This window comes from Peromyscus californicus, unplaced genomic scaffold (genome assembly GCF_007827085.1).
Source record: "Peromyscus californicus insignis strain IS unplaced genomic scaffold, ASM782708v3 Scaffold_7__1_contigs__length_154581171, whole genome shotgun sequence".
NCBI classification, from domain to species: Eukaryota; Metazoa; Chordata; class Mammalia; order Rodentia; family Cricetidae; genus Peromyscus; species Peromyscus californicus.
The window spans coordinates 42,823,307-42,846,868 of NW_026294595.1; the positions used below are offsets into that span (position 1 = coordinate 42,823,307).

A 23,562-nucleotide genomic window follows, 5' to 3' on the forward strand; every position below is an offset into this window, starting at 1 on the left:
TGGTTTTCTGACTTATTTAACAAGTGGGAAATTTTTAATTCTACTCCTACCCTCCCAATGAGACCTAGCTTCACACTATAGTATAGCACAATTATCACATCTCAGATTGCCTGTACATTTTGAAATGTTTCAGAAAGCTTGAATTGACTGAAGGTTTTTCTTCTCATCCTTTATTATTCTGTTAATCACAAACATATCTGTTAAGAAAACATACTTCCCTACAGAGATCATTATTAACGGTAATTGTTACAATTATTTTCATATAGCAATTTTTAGCAATGTTATGATAACTTAGATTTTATTTAAACATAATAGAAACAAATCAAACAACCCCCAAAAGTTGAACTATAATTTTTAAAAATCAGAGTATAATGACTTTCCAGTGTTTAATTTGTGACTAATTCGAGTAGTTGAATTCAAATACATTAGAATTCTGAACTATATACATTACACCACTTAACATTATTTGTTGAATGCTATTCTGCCAAATGAGCTTGCATTACAGTGATTCCATTTGTGACCAGGAGATGGAGCTGTCACGCAAGCTGCTCTCTTAGATTTATTTATTTATTTATTTTAATTTAGCATGCTGTTTTCTAACAGACAGTGGGTACCATCGAGTGAGTGAGTGTCAGAACAGAAAGCTAAGGCAGAAGCAGAGAGGATGCAGTGATCGCCCTGTCTTGGCTTTTCTTTTTTAGTAAGGATATTGCACATGTGAGATTTTACTTTCTGCTGTAGGCTGAATTCTAGAGACCTGCATTGGAGACTGTTATATTCATCACGCACATGGATTCTGTGCTATGATTACCATTCCCTTTATTTCAGGTAAGCAAGCATGATTCTATTTTTGTCGCATCGGTGAATCACTATTCTGCCAAATGATGGCATTTAAATTAAGATGTGCTTTGTAATCTTGTATTCAAACCCAAAAGGTTCAAATGCTCTAATTCTGGCTGTTCTGCCTTTAAAAAATCTTCCTATGCTAAAATGATCAGTGGCTGTGCCATGTTGTATTTTAATGTTTCGTCGGCTTCTCAGCCTTTCATGTCAGGGGCTATATTTGTTTAACTTCGAAAGATAAAGCTTTCAGAGTGAGGGATGGGCCTTCTTCTCACAAGGGAAATACTGATGCCTAATGCGTTGAACAAATCATAGAGATGTAATGAAGCAGATTAACATGGCAGTGGCTCCGTCAGAGCTCACGGCTGAGCCCCCTGGTCACAGCCTCAGAGGCACTCCAGCATCCTGAGCTCAAGGCCTTTTGAACAATTGCTGCTGCTGAGATATTGGGATTCTGTAGGCTTTTGTTTTAACCTTTCAGAATGGTATATAAATCACTTCTCTCCCACGAGTGAAGGTTGATGTAATGTGTTTAATAGACTCCGAGTGACAAGATTGGACTCCCCCTCCCCCCATATGAGAAGAACAGTGAAAACTAATTAATTGCTGGGGGAAATGGATTTTCCTTATTTATGAAAAAAAGGACAGTGACCATTTAGAATAGTTCATATTGTGGAAGGTGTTCACATTTTAAATGATTTTAGGTCATGTGATGTTAGCTGTGCTAAAGAGTGGAATGACTCAGGAGGTGGAAATGGCATGCAACAACCTTTTTTTCCTCTGCTTCTTATGATTTCTCATAAAGATTCTTTTATGGCTATCAGTCTAATCAGAGAAGGAAATATAGAAATGTCACAATCAAAAGATGTGGTTAAAATTTGGCTCAACATTTGGCTTGATGTTAATGAATTTTTAAAATATATAAAAATATTTTTGTAAGATTGTTAGCTGCTTCACTCCCTGTTTTGGAGTGTGTGTGTGTGTGTGTGTGTGTGTGTGTGTGTGTGTGTGTGTGTGTGTGTGTGTGGTGTTTGTGTGTCTGTTGTGGTGTGTGTGTGTGTGTGTGTGTGTGTGTGTGTGTAGGTGGCAGGCAGTGGGATGCATGCATTCAGGATGTTTCTAGCTCAGTCATCATTTTCCTATAAAAAAGGTGGTTTGCTGTGTCTGAGATTGTGAAAGCTGTGGGTTTTCTGAGATGTTTAGGAATACTGAAAAAAATGTAATTTGACTATGCAGAATTCATGAAGAGTTTTCAGTTATATGTAGTTCAATACACAGGATGATTTTAGAATCACAGATTTCTATTTAGCATACATCTATCTTCCATTTAGAGAAGAGCACCAGTGGCTGACAGATTACATGGATTTTACATTAGGTGGATTATCACACTTAGAGTCCAGGCTCAGTTAAAAGCAGCAAGTATGACCAGTACTCTGACTGGCAGTTTTCAGTGTCTTCTACAGCAATTATCTCCACTGTGAACATACCCAAATGGCATATTCCAGGTGTGCTGATATTGACTCTGCTTGATGTTGACTTGGCAAATTCTGTAAAATGGTTTCTTTCACTGTACATTGCTCAATGGATTATCATAAACAGAATTAAATTTACTTAAGGTTCTTTCCAAAAGTCAGAAGAAAACAGCTTAATTAAACACTTATAGAGACTGCATTCCTTAATATTGTGTTTTCACTTTAGATTAGGGATACTGTCTACCTTGTGCTAATGAATGACATAGGCAGAGGCTTATAGAAGCCCATTATTTTATTTCTTCTATCCTATAGAATACTCTCTATATAGAGGGAGTAATTTGTAGATACTTAGATAGTACTGGGTACAGATTATATACTATTTCTTCAATATCTGGAGAAAAGAAGGGGATTAACATACGTCATTTCTACACAAATATTTGTGAAATACCGTATCTTTATCCAAGAATAGTTCATGGTAGGGACTGAAAAGTAATTACAGGAACTGGAGAGATGGTTCAATGGCTAACAGTGAGTACCACCTTTGCAGAGGGACCTGCATTCAGTTCCTAGCACTCACTCTGGGCAGCTAACAATCTTTGATAACTCCACCTCCAGGGAATCCACACCCTCTTCTGCCCTCATTGAATATTGTATTCACATGGCATGCCCATTCACAGACATACACACAATTTAAAAGTAAAACAAAGCTTGAAAAAAAGAAAAGAAATTTGTTTTTGAGCATATCACACTTCATCCTGGACTCTGTGGGACATCTACCTATTTACCTATACACCATTACCCCCACACATACTCTTTTACACACACTGACACACACATACACTTAAATAAAAAACTAAATAAAGTGGCCATGGTGGCACATGCCTTTAATCCCAGCACTTGGGAGGCAGAGGCAGGCAGATCTCTGAGAGTTCAAGGCCAGCCTGGTCTACAAAGCAAGTTCCAGGATAGCCAGGGTTATACAGAGAAACTGTTTCAAAGAAACCAAATTAAAAAAAAAAACTAAATAAATCTTAAATGGAAATATACGTGTGCAGATACTGTCATTGCTTAAAATATTATAAACACCAAAATATGGGATGGAGAAAAGGGGAGAGTGAGTGAGACCAGGGTATGAGGGCCTCTTTTATGCTCAGTACTGTGCAACAACTTGGGTTCAGAGTTGTTGATGATGTAAATCCTAGGAAAAAATGAATTTGTAGAAGATTAAGCATAATTAGATCTTTAAGAAAAAGTTGACTATAAGTTAACAATATAGATTTGCTCATTTTAGGGGTAGGGGTGAAGTAGGCATACAGGAGGAAACTGAACAGGAAATTATAGAGAATAAACAATGATCCAGCATGTTTGTACCTTTTGGGTTGCTTGGTGTATTTTTGTTACTATTTGGAGGGGGGCTAGCTACTAAAAGTGAAGGAAGAAATTTGGTTTTCAGTGTTAAGTATTCAACACATTCAAGTAAACTCTCGTGGGGGAGATTTGATGTCTAGATATCAGAGTATTTGTTAAGGCTGAACTTACAAACCTGTATGAAGTCATAGGGATTTATTATGACTATGTATGAGACATAGTCATAAGTCTCACATAAATGCAAATCCACAGGATATAGAAGTACAGATAAATAACTATGGTGTAATCTTCAGGTTTGGAGAGTAAAGGAAATCTGGAAAGGACATCAGTTCATTACAGGAAGTGATGGGAGAGGCTAGACAGTCATCAATATGATAGGAGTCACAGCAGATGAACTGTATTTCTGAACAAAAATCAGAAACAGTGGAAAACCCCTAAAGCGGTTGGTTGGCAAGGTAGCAGGATGAAAGCAATGGACTGAGTTCTGATTAGTAAGTCTTAAGCAGACTTTAAGACATTAGAAAACTGACCATGACCAGGGCCTCTGAGGGTTAACTGAGAAATGAGACAGTTAGGAAGTCTGTCTAAATATTAGGGAACTGACAATTCAGAGTTAAGGTGATGTTCTATAGCATGTAGAGGAAAGTGCCCTTGAGGAAAATTTCATTTCAGTTAGGATCAGAGAAAACTAAGACCAGAAGTCATTGGAGAAGAATTGAGGAGAGAAGCAACAATCATAGTGTTAGGAGAGGCAGGAAAAGAGGTTCAATGTCTGTTTAAAACCTGAGACCAGGAGGTTAGGGGCACTGGCTGTTCTTCCAGAGGACATAGGTTGGATTCCCAGCACCCACGTGGCAACTCACAACTGTTTAAAACTCCAGTTCTATGAGATCAACCACCCTCTTCTGGCCTCTGTGGGCCCTGAACACACATGATGCGCAGATATACGTACAAGACCCATACACATAAAATAAAAATAAGCAAATCTTAAGGAAAAAAAAAAACAACTCACAAGATCAGAAGAGATGGTGATGCTTCAAAATACTGCTATCGAAGTAATTTTGAGTGGTTTGCCCTTGTCTGTATGATAGAACATGAGATTTCTTAAATGTATTGATTTCTCAGAAAGGGCCGTTTGTGGCATATGGACTTGCTTGAAGGAATAATTAATCCTCAGTAGCAAAACACTTCCCTGCAGAACACAGTTTGGTCACATTAATCCTTGAATGAGCAGTTAATAACACTGCTTCACAGCAAGCACATCATGCAAATTTCCGTCATCTTACTCTTGTAAGTACCACTTAAAACTTGCTCTTGGTGGCTCCAATGCACACCTATTCCACACACAGTAGTTTAAATGGGATGTTCTCCGTAGGCTTAGATGTTAGAATGTTTCAGCACTTGGTTCTGTTCTTTCTGGAGGCTCAGGAGGGACAGCCTTGTTGGAGGAAGTGTGTCCCTGGAGGCAGGCTTTGAGAATTTAAAGACTCTCACCATTTCCAGTTCACTCTCTTGTTTCATGCTTGCAGTTCAAGAGGTGAGCTGTCAACTTCTGTTACTGCTGCCACGCTTGCCCCTTGCTGCCACGATGGACTCTTATCCCTCTGGAATCAAACCCAAAGAAAATCTTTCCTTCTATAAGTTGTCTTGGCCATGATGTTTTATCTTAGCAACAGAAAAGTGACTAAGACGATGTATCAGTACTCTGGACTAGTTTACTCACTTCTGAATGAATTGATCAAGCTCTTTCCTTAAGTCTCATTTCATTTCATTGGTAACCAGATGTGTGTAGAGAGAAAACAGTCTGCATATTCACAAACTCCTTTACTAATGTCTATGGAGCTTCTTATCAGATCTCCTCTTCTTTCTGTTGGCAAGCCCAGAATTCTCTGTGCTCTTTCTTAGAGTTGATCTCTAGTCAGTCACAGAATGGCAAGGTGATACCTTGAAGATGTTGATGAAGAATTTCGTCCTTCATATTGGAGCTGTTCTCCCAGTTCAGCCAAACTTGGTTCAGTTCAGAACTGGCTGAATAAAGTGTGGCGTCTGGATTCCAGAGCTCCCTGTATTCTGTGTGGTCAGAGTGAGGAGGTCAAAAGACGACATGTGAGATGCAGGATGTCTACTGAAGGCTTTCCTTCCCTCATTGCTGACACTGGGCAACCTGGTAAAGGCAGAGGTTCTGGGGCTTCCCAGTATTCTCTGTTTCCCTCTTGTCTTCTCCTGAGGACAGCTTAGATCTCTTCACAAATACCTCAGTTAATTCCTAAAGTGAGAGTATCTTTAGCTCAATACCTTGTTAACAAAATAAGATACAATTCAAATTGCATATGTGGTTTCTAAATTATTTCTTAATATGTTTTGGTTTTACAGCCATCTACAGAATTTATATCCTTGTAATTTTATCTGAATTTTCATACGACGGTCTTCTTAGAAGACTTAGCATGCATGGGGAGGATGGGGGATGGGAACATGAGGATCTTGATAGAGGGGGCCATTTGTGGGTCAGGGAGAAATGTGGTGCCAGGGAAAATCCCAGGAATCCACAAGGATGACCCCAGCTAAGACTCCTAGTAAAAGTGGAGAGGGTGACCCAACTGGCCATCTACTATAATCAGATTGGTGACTGCCCTAATTGTTATCAGGGAGCCTTTAACCAGTAAATAATGGAAGCAGATGTAGAGATCCACAACCAAGCACTGGGTCGAGCTCCAGGAGTCCTGCTGAAGAGAAGGAGAATGGATTTTATGAGCCAGGGGGCATCAAAGTTATGACAAGGGAACCCACAGAGACAGCTGTCCTAAGCTCGTGGGAGCTCATGGACTCTGGACCAACAGTTAGGAAGCCTGCATGGGACTGATCTAGACCCTTTGCATATGTATGACAGTTGTGTAGCTTGATCTGTTTGTGAGGCTCCTAGGAGTGAGATCAGGACCTGTTTCTGGCACTTAGCTGGCTTTTGGGAACCTGTTCCCCATGCTGGATTACCTAGCCCTGCCTTGATGCACGGGGAGGAATTTGGTCCTGCCTCAACTTGATGTGTCATGATTTGTTCAGCCCATGAGAGGCCTGCCCCTTTCTGAATGGAGAAGGAGAGGAGTGATGGGGAGGAGGGTAGATGGGAGGGGGAGAGGGAAGAAGATGAGGGAGGGGAAACTGTGGTCAGTAAGTAAAATAAATGAAAACATTTTTAATTTAAAAAATACATAGATGAAAACTTAAAGACATCTCACTAGGCTTTTTTGGTCCTCTCACATATGATTGTGTTTTGGTCAATGCTCATGATTCAGCAACTTTTTGAGGGAAGTTGCCTTTTCTATCTTTTCTTTTTTGGGGGAAGTTCTCTTTCTAGAAGGAAGGACAGTCTAATCTTTAGAAATTGCACCTTTCCAACTTGGCTAAATAAAGTCGAGTCTATCAAAGCAGCTTAAAAAAAAAAAAAAGACTAGCATGGGCCATTTGAATGTGTGATGGGTTAGGAATGGAAAGACTAACTCCATCTCATCCCACTGACATCTGCTGAACACAGGCAGTTGACTCTTGAAAGATGCCTCCATCTGGAGGTTCTGAAATAAGCATTAACCAGGAAGCAAACCTAAGTGATCATTTCACGGCTTGGAGCACTTCCGAAGGGTTTAATTGTTTGGTTTTGTTGTTATTTACCTTTGTAAACATCTATTTTATGAAACTGTGACTTTAAGATAGGTCATAGAAAACACAAAATAAATCTCACAGTCATGGTCTTCATTTTGCTGCTTCAGGCAAGTCTATGGGTAGACTAAAATTTCCGTTGAAAACCTTTGTAATGAATATCATACCACCCCTGGACACTTTCAGATTCTACCAGCTGAAAAATAAAAGGTCTGTTCCTTTTCTTGATGTCATTGCTTTGGGCAGAAATTATTAACACTTTTTATTTGACATGCTTTAAATACCAACAACAGTTGCAGGTGAGTTATTGCAAAGGAAAAGCAATTTTGTTAAAAACATAAACCAAAAGATTCAGACACAGACTCTACATATTAAGATGCTATCAATGTAGAATTTGCAGATGGCTCCTTCACATGCCTGTTATCTTTAGAATACGTGCTTGTATTTTCTTCTCCAAATTTTAATACAATAAAAGTAGAATTTATAAAAAAATAATTGGCTGATTTTTGTCTAATGATGAATTCTAATGTTTAGAATTCATAAATGAAAATCACTCATAATTTCCTTCCAAATAAGAAAAATGAGGACTTTAATAATGTAACTGCATATTATATTGATTTCAAAGTATCAAAGTTTTATTTACATTTTGAGGATAAAAGTGATTATCATTGACAATAGAGTGGTACCTACTGAAATATTGTTTTAATGTAGGAAAATACCACTTGAATCAGGAGCATGGAATAAAATCTTATTAAAACCAAAAAGTAAATTCATTTTCTTTACTTTTTTTAATAATCACACCACAATGTCATCTTCCCTTACAATTCAAAGCTGGAAAATACCTCAGTATGATATTTTATATTAACTTTCAATTAAGACCTTTAATTGAAAATTAAAGACTTTTGTTATGAAGACAGTATCATTATTGATGGCAATACAGACAGTTTTCAAATTTAATTTTTGAAACTTTCAGAGTTTAAGAGACAAGCATATCCTAATTTGTTAAATTTTTTGGATTATTTTTGAAACCGGGCCTTACTATGCAGTCCTGGTTGGCCTAGAACTTACTTTGTAGAACAGGCTGGCCTGGAATTCACAGAGATTCACCTGTCTCTGACTCCCAAGTGCTTGGATTTAAGGTATATGCCACCATACCTGACCTTGAGGAAAGCATATTTCAGTCCATTTTCTGTATCAGATTGTGGTAAAAAAAAAATAGTTTTTGACTGTTAAAAATATTATCATTTTAGTATGTTATTTAAAGTTACTAGAGGGTAAAATTGTAATAGAATAAAGTGACCCAAGGGAAAAATCACCCTCAAGAAGTGTATCAACCATTTCAATTACTATTACACTTTCGAGATCCTATATGTTGTTGCTATCTAGAATTGGCTGGGATTCTGTGTTCTCCATGTGAGCATGCCAGAATGGTATTAGCAGATAAGCGTGCAACTGTGTGAGTGTGTAACTTTACCCTACCTGCCTCTTGCATTGGGAGTTACATTTGAGAGGATAACAGTGAAACAGCAGAATTCTTATGAAGCTTGTGTGAGGAGTTGGTTAGACGGTCATAACAAAGGAGAGACTTTATTGTTAGATTTTTAAAGGTAACATGAACACTATTTCCTTTCTGTGGATAATTGATATCAAATGGGAAATACCTAAGACCCAAAGCTGGCCATCCAGGGAAGGTGCCAGTGATGTTGTTAACCATCCAACATTTATTACTAGATTGAATGTATTTCTCTTTTCCCGTGTCTCTTGTGGACTAAAGACTTGAGAGAGTCTAGCGTTAACAAAAACTCCTGAAAAGAAGCTGTGTCTGCAGAAGCTGATTGGCTGACTCGAGTCTCAGTTCTGAGGAGACATTGAAATGTCACAGGCCCAGAAGCTAATTACTTACATTGGGCTATTTCTGGCCCTCTGGAACAGCCATTCTTGGCCAACCTGTGTGAGAACTAACCTCTTGTGAGTAAGAGATGAAAACCTTTTGGAATCTATTAACTTAACTGACCAGTAGCTCCCACCGGCCCCAACAGTTAGACTCTCATCAGACGGCATCTTGGGCCTATAGAAAAGTTCCCCACATCTTGCTGTAGCCACCCTTTCTGCTGTACCCACCAATGTATTTCAAACTTGCCTTGATTTATGACTTTCTCTATTCTGTGAGAATATAAAACTTGATGAAACTGCTTCTATTTTTGAACATGGAATTTGAGGTAACCTAAGTTGTGTTCCTGGGCCACAGTCACTCAGAATGACTCCAGAAAAAATTGCCCATGACTTCCTTTAAGATGAAAGCTATTTAATTTAATTAATTTAAGTGGGAAAGTTGACCTTATGGTTTTTGTGTGCTTCAATTTCTTAGTTCTAGTAAATTTATTTAGTTTTTAGAATCTAATATTATTTAATCAAAATTACTCAACTGATTCTCTTATAAAGTAAAAATTTGTATATTATTCTAAATCTCAGCTTATATACTTTTTTCGTGTTGTCTTTTGTTCGTTTGGTTTGGTTTGCTTGTTTTCTCTCTCTCTCTCTCTCTCTCTCTCTCTCTCTCTCTCTCTCTCTCTCTCACTCTCTCTCTCTCTCTGTAGACAAGACTGGTCTCAAACTCACAGAGATCCGCCTACCTCTGCCTCCCAAATTCTGGGATTAAAGGTGTGCGCCACCACCACCTGCCCACTAGATGCTTGTTTTTGATGAACAGAAAATAAGTTTCCTTGAGCAGGCAAGACGGCTCCATCGGTAGAGACACTTATCATCTAGCCTGACCACCTGAATCCAATCCTGGGGACCCCATGAAGGAAGGAGAGAACCAATTCCTGACCTGCACAACCACACTGTGGCACACACTCACCCCCCCCACACCCCCGACACACAATAAACTTTTAAAAAATTTAGGAAGCATAGTGTGTGTGTGTGTGTGTGTGTGTGTGTGTGTGTGTGTGTGTAGATGAGAGGTCAATAACAAGTCTCTCCCTGAATCTCTCTCTCCCTTATTCTTGGAGATAGGATTTCTCATTCAATCTGGAGTTCAGCACCTCCAGCCAGTGTGACTGAGGTGTGTCTCAGGCATTTTTTTGTTTTTGAGCCTTTGCCTTCTGAGCACTGTATGGGCACACACTGCCATGCCCAGCATTTTCATATAGATGTTAGGGATCAAACTCAAGTATTCTTGCTTGTGCATTTTATGGTCCAGCCCCAGAACATTTAACACTTCCTGTATGAGCATTTACTGAAAAGTGTCCATTGAATGTATTTTTATACCTTATAAACATCAGAGTGTCAGTGAGAAATATCTTGTGACATAAAATATGATGAACAAAATTATCTAATTTTATGTAACTGAAATATTCCTTCCTTTATAGGATTCTCAGTTCTCATGTGCAGAATGAACGTCCATTACCCTTACTTATCTCTATACTTGTTATAATATAGATTAGACATCTGTGCACCCAGGTTATCATATCTCAAAAGAAACTTTGAACATTGGTGAGACAGATACTGTGTCTTTGTTTCCACGAAGCTACCCAGAACCGACACACACTTCTGTGTTAGTTGACCTTCCAATTGCTATGAAATAAAAAGCAGAGAGACTTCTAACTTAGTGTCAGAGACTCCTATCTATGGTGGCTGGGGGGGTGGTGGTGGTGGTGAAGGTAGAGTAGTATCCAATCCATAGCAGCCAGGGGCAGATCAGTGTAGCAGCAGGATGGAGGTGGGGCAAGATATAACTGCCAGAGACAGGCCCCAAAGACGTGCTTCTTCTAGCTAGGCCTTACCCCTGAAAAGAATAGTCCTTGCCCATCTTTAATTCATCAGTGGATTAAATAACTCATTAGGTCGGAGCCCCCATTATCCGATTGTCTCTGGAAGCACTTTCACAGACACACCGAGGTATTGCTCAGTTCAATCAAGATGACAATCAAGATTAATAATCACAGCTGACTTCCACCTTAGGCCATCAGTGCATCTGCAAGCTGAGTTATTAGAAGCTTCAATCCAGATACTGTTTGAAACGTCTTGTGTATGTAATGTAAATGTGCCCTGCTTCATGAAGGTTACTGAAATAAGTCATAGTAGTTCTTTTCATGGCTATGCCTTTAATAGTTTAATAGCCTCTTAATTTGGTTTTAGTTTCAGTTTACTCCTGTTGATTTGTACAGTGAAACAAATGTACTATACATAAAATTGTCAGAAGAAGATAATAACTATTTTTCTCACATCATCTGTCTCCTGTGTGCGCACATTCTCTCTGGAACTCCATAATTGAGTAATTTTTATACTCAGTGTCTTAGCTCAGTTTCTATTGCTATGAATGATAAAGACCATGACCAAAAGCAACTTGGGGGAAAAGGGGGTTATTTGGTTTACATATGCTGGGTTGCAGTCCGTTGAGGGAAGCCCACACAGGAACTCAAACCTGGAACCGGGAGGCCAGAACTGAAGCAGAAGCCATGAAGGGATGCTGTGCACTGGCCTACTCCCCATGGCTTACACAGCCTGCTTTTCTATCGAACACAGGACTACCCACCCAAAGGCATTACTGCTTGCCGTGAGCTGTGCTCTCCCACATCACCCACGTCAATCATTAATCAAGAAAATGCTTAACAGATTTGCCTACCTGCAATCTGATGGAGCATTTTCTCAACTGGAATTCCTTCTTCCTAAATGACTTCAACTTTTGTCAAATTTTGAAAAACAAGCCCCCCCCCCAAAAAAAAAAACCCAGCCAATCAATACATTCAGTAATAGAATTAACCAATAAAACACACACACACACACACACACACACACACACACACACACACACACACACACACACCATGTACATATGCAGCCCATATCTCCTTCCATCAGAACTGCAATCTAAACAATATAAAGACTTAACTTCCAGAGGGAGAATGAAATGCAGAGCGCAACACTCTTCTGGCATCTTGACTGCAAAGATGGTGGATTTGGCAACAATTTCAAATCTTTAACTGCAGAATTTAGACCACACTTTACTTATCTAGTCAGTGACCTCATGTTCTTCTTCACTTCCTCCCATCATTCTGCCATTTTGATTTTTTTACATTTGCTGACTCTGTCAAAGATCCCCTCTCCTAAAGGGCAACAAGTAAAGCATGGTACACCCCAGGCCAGCAGCATAGGAAACAAGAGCAAAGAAGAGTTTGCCGAATCCAGAAATCATTGCCCTTTGTGCTACTACACTGTAGGTGAGAATCTTTATTATTTTTGGTTGAGTCCCTTTGATTAAATGCTACCTTTTGGATATGTCATATATTTTCTGCCAGTAATTATATTGGCCAAATAACTAACATTTATGAAACATTTACTGCTATATAATCTTGTCTTTAAAAATTTGCAATTATTTCATCCCCATGATGATTCTGGGAGTTAGGTATTCCCACAACCACATTTAACATCAGAGGATATAAGGAAATTAGAAGTTGCATGACTCAGTAGTTGTTCAGTTGAGATACTTTCTTAGGTAAAGCAAAGTGCACAGCGATAGACATCAGATCTGGGCTTAGGTGTTGTAATAAATGATTTAACATGTTTTTAAAGATAAACACAAAGAACTAACAGAAGTATGATAGATCCAGCTACACCACTCCTAGGTATATACCTGGAGGGTCTAAGGCAATACACCAAACATTCAATAATTCTTGCACACCATGTTTATTGCAACACTGTTCACAGTAACCAAGATGTGCCGGGGCTGGAGAGATGGCTCAGTGGTTACAAGCACTGACTGTTCTTCCAGGATCTGGGTTCAATTCCCAGCACCCTTATGGCAGCTTACAACTATCTGTAATTCCAGTTCCAGGGAATCTGATACCCTCACACAGACATACATGCCAACAAAACACCAATCAATGCACATAAAATAAAAAACAAATAAAAGTAAAAATCATTATCGAAGATATAGAATAACCTAGAAGCCATCAATAGATGAATAGTTAAAGAAAATGTGGCCTCTGTCTATCCTAGAAGTAACTGAGGGCACAAAATTTCTTCTGCAGTCATGACACTTGGAATCCAGCAGCAACAATGAACAACAAACAAAATCCAAAATGAGCAACACATGGGGAAAGATCATTTACTATGTTGCCGATATATTTATCTTAGGGATAACACATTTGCTTTCTTACATTGCTCTCTCTGAAAATGTGCAGGGCAGCTCTGTAGCACGAAACTTAGACAGTCTTATTAATAAAATTAAACCCAGGAGCCAGGTATTGGGGTGAACGCTGAAAGGTCAGAGAAGCAGAACAAGCCACAACCACCTCACCTCACCAGTTCCTCAGCTGATCCTGTTTCCTCAGACTGAAAGCTTCTGAGTCCTTATCCAAATGAATCTCAGCTGAACTGTTGCTAAAAACTTAATGATTCAAGTATAGCTGAAAAAAATCCATCTACTCTTTGTGATCATTTCCATTGGTCAAAATCTATGACATAAAGAAAATTAAAAACTATATACTATTTAAATATTTACAGATTGGTTAAAGCTAATAAATTCATTTTATTCATCAATTATTATTCTGAAAATACATATTGTTCTTGTAGAATTATATTTATATTTTTATTTTTAAAAATCCATTAATTATGCAATTAAGACAAAAAGATTGACAGGTTTTTTGTATTGGAATGTTTTATTTTAGAATATTATTTTTTATTGAAAATAGATTTTTTTTTATTTTGCAATACAATTCAGTTCTACATATCAGCCACGGATTCCCTTGTTCTCCCCCTCTGGCCTCCCTCACCTTCCCCCCAGCCCACCCCCCATTCCCACCTCCTCCAGGGCAAAGCCTCTCCCAAGGAATGAGATCAACCTGGTAGACTCAGTCCAGGTAGGTCCAGTCCCCTCCTCCCAGGCCAAGCCAAGCGACCCTGCCTACGCCCCAGGTTTCAAAGAGCCAACTCATGCAATGAGCACAGGACCCGGTCCCACTGCCTGGATGCCTCCCAAACAGATCAAGCCAATCAACTGTCTCACCTATTCAGAGGGCCTGATCCAGTTGGTGACCCCTCAGCCATTGGTTCATAGTTCATGTGTTTCCATTTGTTTGGCTATTTGTCCCTGTGCTTTATCCAACCTTGGTCTCAACAATTCTCGTTCATATAAACCCTCCTCATTCTCGCTAATTAGACTCCCAGAGATCCACCTGGGGCCTAGCCATGGATCTCTGCATCCAGATCCCTCAGTAGTTGGATGAGGTTTCTAGCACGACAATTAGGGTGTTTGGCCATCCTATCACCAGAGTAGGTCAGTTCGGGCTGTCTCTCAACCACTGCCAGCAGTCTGTTGTGTGGGTATCTTGGTGGATTTCTGTGGGCCTCTCTAGCACTTTGCTTCTTCCTATTCTCATGTGGTCTTCATTTACCATGGTCTCCTATTCCTTGTTCTCCCTCTCTGTTCTTGATCCAGCTGGGATCTCCCGCTCCCCCAAGCTCTCTTTCCCTCGACACTCGACCTTCATTACCCCCACTCATGTCCAGGCTGTTCATGTAGATCTCTTCCATTTCTCCGTCATTGGGCAATCCCCGTGTCTTTCTTGGGGTCCTGTTTTCCAGGTAACCTCCCTGGTGATGTGAGTAGCAGTCCAGTCATCCTTGCTCCACATCTAGTATCCTCCTATGAGTGAGTACATACCATGTTTGTCTTTCTGAGTCTGGGTTACCTCACTCAGGATGATTTTTTCTAGATCCATCCATTTGTCTGCAAACCTCATGATGTCATTGTTTTTCTCTGCTGAGTAGTATTCCATTGTGTATATATACCATATTTTGTTTATCCATTCTTTAGTTGAAGGGCATCTAGGTTGTTTCCAGGTTCTGGCTATTACAAACAATGCAGATATGAACATAGATGAACAAGTGCTCTTGTGGTGTGGTTGAGCATTCCTTGGGTATATGCCCAAGAGTGGTATAGCTGGATCTTGGGGGAGATGGATTCCCAATTTTCTAAGAAAGCGCCATATTGACTTCCAAAGTGGTTGTACAAGCTTGCATTCCCACCAGCAGTGGAGGAGAGTTCCCCTAGCTCCACATCCTCTCCAGCATAAGGTGGTAAGATACCACCTTACGCATACGTAAGGTGGTATCTCAGAGTTGTTTTGATTTGCATTTCCCTGATGATTAGGGATGTTGAGCAATTCCTTAAATGTCTTTCAGCCATTTGAGTTTCCTCTGTTGAGAATTCTCTGTTTAGTTCTATAGCCCATTTCTTAATTGGACTGTTGGGCATTTTGATGTCTAATTTCTTGGGTTCCTTATATATTCTGGGGAAAATAGAATTTTTTTTATACAACAGATTCTAATAACAGTTTCCCCTCCCCCAACTCCTCCCAGATTCTCCCCAAATCCCTATTCATCCAAATTCTTTATTCATTTTTCTCATTAGAAAACAAACATGCATTTAAAAACTAATAATAAAATAAGATAAAATAAAAACAAACCAGTATAGGACAAAACAAACAAACAGACCCAACAGAAAAAAACAGAAAAAAGAACCAACAAGGAAGCATGAGGAACATGTGCAGAAGCAGAGGCACACAGGCTCACACACATAGACAATTCATAAAATTGCCTCTTCTCCTTTCCTCCTCCATCGTGCAGTGGACTCCTGACTGGGCTTCTCACCATGTCTTCTCACAAGACTTTCAGAATCAAGCAATGCCTGGCCAAGAAACAAAAGCAAATTGTTCTATTCTTCAGTGGATTCGGATGAAAACTGGTAACAAAATAAGTTACAACTCCAAGAGAAGACACTGCAGGGGAACAAAGCTGGGTCTATAAGGATTCACACAATGGCAAGACAGAGTTTATACTGAATTGTGGGTCATCAAGCAATCCTACCACATGGAGTTCAACATTTTAACCTGAAGACTTCATCGTGTTTTAAGTTGGGGGAGTAGTTTGTCCAGTAATAAAATGTAGAACCTTCCAAACTGAAAAAAAAAGAAAGAAAATTCATAAAATCAAAATGAAAAACCATGATATATAAGCAAAAGACATGTAAGGGTAAAAAAAAAGTCCAGATAAAGCAATATGAGACAAATATTTCCAAAAATATTATTGAGTCCGTTTTGTGTTGGCCATCTACTGCTGGGCATGGGGTCTGCCTGTCTGCGTGGTTTGTATATTCGGTTTGTGAGACTCAGCTGGGGAAAACTAATTTTCCCTTTGTGAGTGGCTATCAATTGCGGAGAAATTCTTGCTGCATTTCACAGAGAACTGGCACAGAAATTAAGGGAGGAGCTATTGCTATTCCATCTACAGAAAGGGGCAGAGGGGATATCACTACTTCGTGACCCATCACTTTTTCTGCTTGCCCTTCCTACCAGATGCTCAGATGTCACCTCCTGGTAGGCATCTGGTAGTAAGCACTCTTCTGAGAAACGTGTGACATTCTTCACATCATGATGTAGGCTTTGTCTGTACCATCCTCGATCTGGACTAACACGGAGCAGATTGCCTTACCACCCTCTTAAGCCATGTAGAGCCTAGGACAGCATCTAGCAAGTCATGGTCATTCTCTGACTCTTCTGTTCAAAAAGTTTGGGGAATCATGATGTGTAAAAATTACATTAAATTTGAAGTTGAGTGTCCATTAGAGCACAGCCATTTCATTAGAAAGCAGTCATGCTTAAGGTGTGTGTGTTTACAGCTGTTTCTACCTGAGGAAAGACTTACATATTTGCACTATGGACCACACGTATCCCTAAGCATTTGCTAAATAGTCTCTTACAAAAGGTGAACCTCAGACTCCAGTCTGTATTTTTACTTCACTATCAAGACAAGATACAGGTGATGCACAGCATTCAGATGACCACATCTAGTGAGAGATATGGGTATATTTACATTACAATATTGCCTATTAATTTTGCCACTTCTCAGCTTATTCTCCTCACTTAGTTCTAATTATAGGGTGTATCTCTAAATGATTTTTGATAATTATTTTTATGCTCTTCTTCAGTACTCACAATTAAGCTTCAATATTATTACATTTACATCAATACCCTCTCCTAGACTGGCAGAATTTGGTAAAATATTAGTTCTTTGAGGCCAGTTTTGTAAAGCTTCACCATTATCTTTCACTGTCATTAATGATATAATGTATGGAGAAAATTTTACTTTGAGACAGACAACATAGCCATGTAAGGGGATTCCTTTCATCTCAAATGAGTTGATGAGATACTTACTAAATACCTTTCAAGAATGTGAATATAGCTCATAATCATTTAGACACACCAAAAATAAAGCATTTTATTAGCATATTTCTAATATTATATCATTGTTTTCCTATTTTTGATGAGATTTTAGTATAGTATTTTATTAAGTATATGGTGAATTTTAATTATTTATTGTATTTATATGTTTTGTGCCTGTATTTAATAACAAATTTTATTGTAGATCTTGTTTTTGAGAGTACATTTGGTAACTTTTGATTATCAAATTTATATTTGCAGTTGAATCTATTATGAGTAATTTTCTATGTGTTTGTAAAATGTGAAAATGAATATTTCCAATCTCACTATTTCCAACCAAATTTCAATAACTTACTTATATAAAAACCTTATTTCATTTATTTTATTTTATCAAGGCAGGGTTTCCCTATGTAGCCCTAGAACTCAGAGATCCCCCTGTCTCTGCCTCCCACATGCTGGGATTAATGGCATGTGCCCCATACTGGCTAAAATCTTGCTGTTTTAAAGTAAATTTGTATATTTTAAGCTCCTTGTGACTTCTGACATTTGCACTTTCTTGCATCATTTTAACAGTCTTGTTTTCACAGACACACTTTTTCTATGGAATTTCAAAGAATTTAACACAGTTTTTCAAAGCAAGTTCCAATATGGGATTCGGCTATTGTCAGCTTTCTCATTTACTGGTGGTGTAGTTCTCTTGATTTTTAAGATAAAACTGACAGTTTTTTTCCATTTTATTGGACGTTTCATGGACTAAGTCCTAAGATACATTCCGGAATTATTCTGTTTACTGATTTATGGATTTCTTGTGCTCTTAAGTTTATTGCTCCTTATTTAAAATGATTGGTTCTTTTGTTTTGAAACAAATGGTTGATGGCTTTTCTGATTTAATACTGAATAATTAAAGAACGATATAAGGTCCATGAATTGTTTTTTTTGAAAACCACTGTGACCGTATCCCTAAAAGACTACATCTGTACTATAATTCTGAGATTTTTTTTTGAGCAAAGATTTTTTTGAAAGATTATTTTGTTTGCTTGCTTCTAGGTTTCAGATTTCAATTAACATTTTAGAGAATGTTGTAAATTTGATTAGTGTATTGTGGCCCAAACTTTTGGATAAAGTCCCCAAAATATTTCCTTTAAAAGCTATTCACAGTATGAAGATGTAATGTTGTTGGTAGAACACTTGCCTGGCACGCACAAAGCCTTGGGTTTGATCCCCCACACTGCACACTCAGCGTTGGGACGCATGGCACACACCTCTCCCTTCGGCCCTGCACAGGCTGGGGCTCGAAGGTCAAAGTCTTCTTCAGTCACATAACAAGTTTGTGGCCAGCCTGTCATGCACTGTCTCAAGAACCAAAAAATTGTTTTAAAGAGAGAGGAGGAGGTTATTCTACACGATTTGGGCTTTTATTATTTTGCTCTTTTGTAACTGCTCAGATTGATAAATTATAAAAAGCATTTTGTGTAGTACTCTTTGGTTCATTCTTGTTTTAAAAAAAAATCAGTCAAATCTCTAATGCCTACACGCTGCTTGCAGAATTTATCTCTCAAAAACTGAGAAAGAAGAATTTATGTGTCTCACAATTGTGTAGAATTTCTACCAGTTTTGTATAATGAACGGCTGCTCCTGATTTTGTGACTTTATGGATACTTTTATTCAAAATTTACCATTTTGATATGAAATTATCTCATCTATACATGAAGCTTTTTTGTTCCTTGATACATATTTTGTCTCAAATAACTTTGCAAAACCTACATTTCTGTTTCTTTTTGACTGATATATTTTTGCTCTCATCTTATTTTTAACTTTTGCAACTTGTTCCTTGCTCCTTTTGAATAAACAGCATCTGCTCCTCTCCTGCATTATGATCTAATTTGGTGCCTTTTATTAGTTAATGTGAATCAAACAATTCACAATTCATTATAACTGGCTGGTATCTTTGGTTTCTTGTCCGGTAATTTTTTTTATTGTTTCTACTTTTACTCCTGGTTTTTCTCTCTTTTTTTTTTTATTAATCTTATGGCTTTTACCAACTAGTCTTTTTCCCCCTCTGTTTTTTCCTAGTTATTTGTAATGCATTTGCATATATTATTTTGTGCCTGTTAATTTATCTTAAAAAGAAATTATGAGGGTCATGAATGAAACAATAGCTATTAGCTACCACTCTGTAAGACAAAATAATAATTATTTACTTACTTACCCAGCAATTTTCTCATAGATATGTGACTAGGGATGTAGTTCAGGGCTTACTTGGTGTGCTTGAAGCCCTGGGTATTTCCCCCTGCACGCCAATTCTAATCAGTCAGTCAATCAACATGTCATTTTATACGAAGTTCTGAGAAACATTTTTTCCTATTGTGATGTAAAGCCAGTGACAACCATTTGCACTTTGCCCTGTGGTTTAACTGGACTGCGCACTTCCCTGAAGTTCTTTTTGTTATAATTTCCCCCTTTCCTCTATCTTAAGTGTGTGCTCAGAATCACTTCCCCACACCACACAGCTCAGTGGTATTTTCTCAGCTGTGGCTGTGTGAGTCTGTTTTTCTAATGCCCTTATCTAAGTACTTTCAATTTTAGTGAAGAAAGGAAAATACAAGCCAATTCCAGCAGGGGCTGTGTAGTTTGATGTCCAGCATTAATCATGAGAAGTGATGCATTGTTTCCTGAATTCCATGCCTTCATGCGGAGCAGGGTTCCTGTGGGTGAGATATGCAGCATCCCACCACCAGTGCAGAACTTCCTCTTCCTTCAGACCTTGTCATGGCATCCAGTTGGGACTGTTGCATGCCTTAGCCGCTCTTTTCTAGCTGATCTTGGTTCTCTCACCTGGGATTGTGCTCCGCTTTCCCTCACACGGCTAGAGGAAGGGTTGTGTGCTCTGTGTAAAGCTCGCCTCCCCAGTTCTCTTAAAGGAAATATTTGAATTCAGCATATGAAGCACTGGTTTCACATGCATTTCCATATGTACTTCATTGACATTTGCCTCTCTTCCTTACTGCCTTTCCCCATCCTCCCATCCCTGCTGCTGCTCCTTCCCAAAATCCCCCCTTCAGCTCTGACGTCATATAGTCCATTACCCTCCCTTTTGTTCCCCCGACTCCCATAAGATATTTCTGACTCATGGTCTGTTCTCCAGTTTCATGACCTACACACACTACACACACACACACACACATACACACACACACACACACACACACACACACACACACACACACACACACACACACACATCCTTGCATGTTTTACAACATCCACATATGTTTTGTCTTCTCAATTTTTCCCTGGATGGTCAAGAATCTTTTGTTTTGCATCTGACAATAGAATAGGCAACAGGTATCTGTGATTTGTGACTATTTAGTCCAAATGTAAGTCTCTTCAAGTCCTAAAATTATTCATAAATAAAGAGCAGTTAGAATATAAATGTTCACAGACTCATAAGTGTGTTTTTATTTACTTAATAAAAAATTATTTGTGCTACCTTATCTTCAAATAATTTCTCATTCCCTTCTTTTTTTCAAAAAAAGAATCCCAGGCTCTCCCTCCTTCCCTTCCTCCCTTCCTTCTCGAATCTTGTTTTCTTTTTCTCCTCCCTCTCCCCCACCTCTTCTTTGGGGATGAGACCTTACTGCAGTGGACTGAAGCGCTGGAGTAGGAATCAGAAGAACGGATCTCAAATGTATTCTCCATAATGGTCAATTTTGTGAGCTCTGATTTTGTTACCCGTAACTTGGAAGGAAGAGGCTGTGTTGTCTATAAAATGTCGTAGAGTTCTACACTGCTTCCAGTAAATCTACAAGGAAAGGCAATGTTCTCTCATCTCATGAGAAGGGGCAGTCAGCCCTGTACCCTTAGTTTATGAGGGAAGTAGAAGTCTGTGCTGAGCAGTTAGTGTGCACTATATGGTTTGACCTTGGTTTGTGCTATTAACTTCCTAGTGTTTTATCACTTAGGAGAACAAGGTTTGCTAAGCCGTCTCAGTTGGTTATACCTGTGAGGTGAGATTGAGTTTGATGTGGCTCTCACCATACCTTGTCCGAGCTGCCCATGAATTTGGTCATGCTACCTTTGTGTTTATAATGCTGAGTGTTTTTCCAAAAGGAAACAAATATGATATTTCATTCACACTGGAGTGTTGCTTTATCATTGGTGTAATTATCTGCATTTGTTCCAGGAACTGGTTAATCTGGAAATGGGAAGGGTCTTTGAGTGCTTTGGTTACCTCTCAGGTGAAATGACCTCTGCTTTGTTTTTCAAGTGGTAATTACTGAAAAATGTCCCAAGTGAAACCATAATGAAAACTGATGTTTTACGCAAATGCTAATCCTGTCTGGAAATAATAGGAGGAGGCTTTTCTCATGAGTGTTCTGTGTCCATCTGTAACATCTAACAGTCTTCCACTCTATCCCTTAATTAAAACATTTTGTTAAATTTTAAAGTGTTGATTTTTAAATTAGTTTAAAACTTTTAAAATTATCGGTCCTTTGATGAATCTATAATTGGTCTTTTCCTTAAATGAAAACTATTTTAATTATGACTTAACTATCGAAAAAAATACATTTTAAACATAATGGTTTTTTTGTTCTTTAAAACTTTAACTCATATTTGTGATGTATTTTGATCATATTCACCCCCATCCCCTTGTCCAACGCCTCCCAGAGTCTCCCCCTTCCACCCCCACTCCAACTTCACACCCGCTCTAATTAATGTGTGTGTGTGTGTGTGTGTGTGTGTGTGTGTGTGTGTGTGTGTGTGTGTGAGAGAGAGAGAGAGAGAGAGAGAGAGAGAGAGAGAGAGAGAGAGCATCTTACTAGAGACTACACCTCCAAGGAAAATTGACTCTCCCCTAGCAACTAGCAACCATCCATAGTTCCCAGCAAGGGGTGCGACCTGGTGAACTCCTTCTCTTCTGTGCTAGAATGTTGATGGCTTGATCTTGTGCAGATCTAGTGGAGTCAACCACAGTTCCTGTGAAGTCATGAATGTCATGGTCTTGTCATGTCCAGAAGATGGTGTTTTAGCCCAGTCTTCCCCAACTCTGGCTCTTATAATTTTCCACCCCTTCTTCCATAATGTTCTTTGAGCCTTGATGGGGAGGTATGAAACATTCTTTCTTGATATTATTTTTGTTTTGGTGTGTGTGTGTGTGTGTTCAAAGAGACTTACACATTTTAAATGAAGAAAGACATAATGAGGACTTGGAAAGCCAGAGAATGTTTCTATTTTATCCACATCCAGTCCCCAAAACAAAAACCTTGGGGTCATCTTCAGTTTCTTCAGCAACTTCTCAAAAAAAAAAAAAAAACCAAAAAACCCAAACAACAACAAAAAAACACTTCAGTTTTTATTCAAGGAACCCTAGGAATCATCTCTCCTCAATCTCTATTGTGTCTGCCTAGATTTAGACTCTTGTTGTTTTTTCCTGGGTTTTTATCTTTTATAGCATTTTAAAAATCATGCGTACACACACACACACACACACACACACACACACACACACACACACACTCCACTGTATTCAGGTAATATCTAAAAGTAACTTGATCATGCTGCTGGCTTGAATCATGATCTTTGAAAAACCCCAGTGTCTAGCACAATATCTGTTTTATTAAACTTCCACATGAGGCAACTCTACCCTAAGGACACAAGCTTGAAGGTCACCTGGATAGAAAATCTAGGGAAATGACGATGGTTCTACATGTAAAATAAAAATCATCATCAGTAAAGACAGGTTGCTCATAATCATAATTTCTACTCAGTACAGTACGGGGAGTCCTAGCCAAAGTTACGGGACAAGAAAAAGAAATAAAAGCCCTTGAAACGAAAGTAGAAGTTATCAAATGTCTCTGGTTGTGGATGACACAATTTTATATGTAGAAAAGACTTGAGATGACATTTACATAACAACCATAGAACTAATAATGAACAAATTTAATAAAGTTACAGGATTCAAAATTAGAACATGAAAATCAGCAATTATTATGTACTAGCAATTG

At 38.6% G+C, this 23,562-nt stretch overlaps 1 protein-coding gene across 3 annotated transcripts in view; it reads left to right on the top strand.

Moving 5' to 3' along the window:
- The first annotated feature begins 599 nt into the window (after positions 1–599).
- The window catches only part of Scn2a (sodium voltage-gated channel alpha subunit 2), a 139,361-nt gene continuing 116,398 nt past the window's right edge, over positions 600–23,562 (top strand). For all 3 annotated transcript variants that reach the window (XM_052725825.1, XM_052725823.1, XM_052725827.1), the window contains exon 1: positions 600–828. The gene's annotated coding sequence lies outside the window, so the exon portion shown is untranslated. The remainder of the gene's footprint in view (positions 829–23,562) is intronic.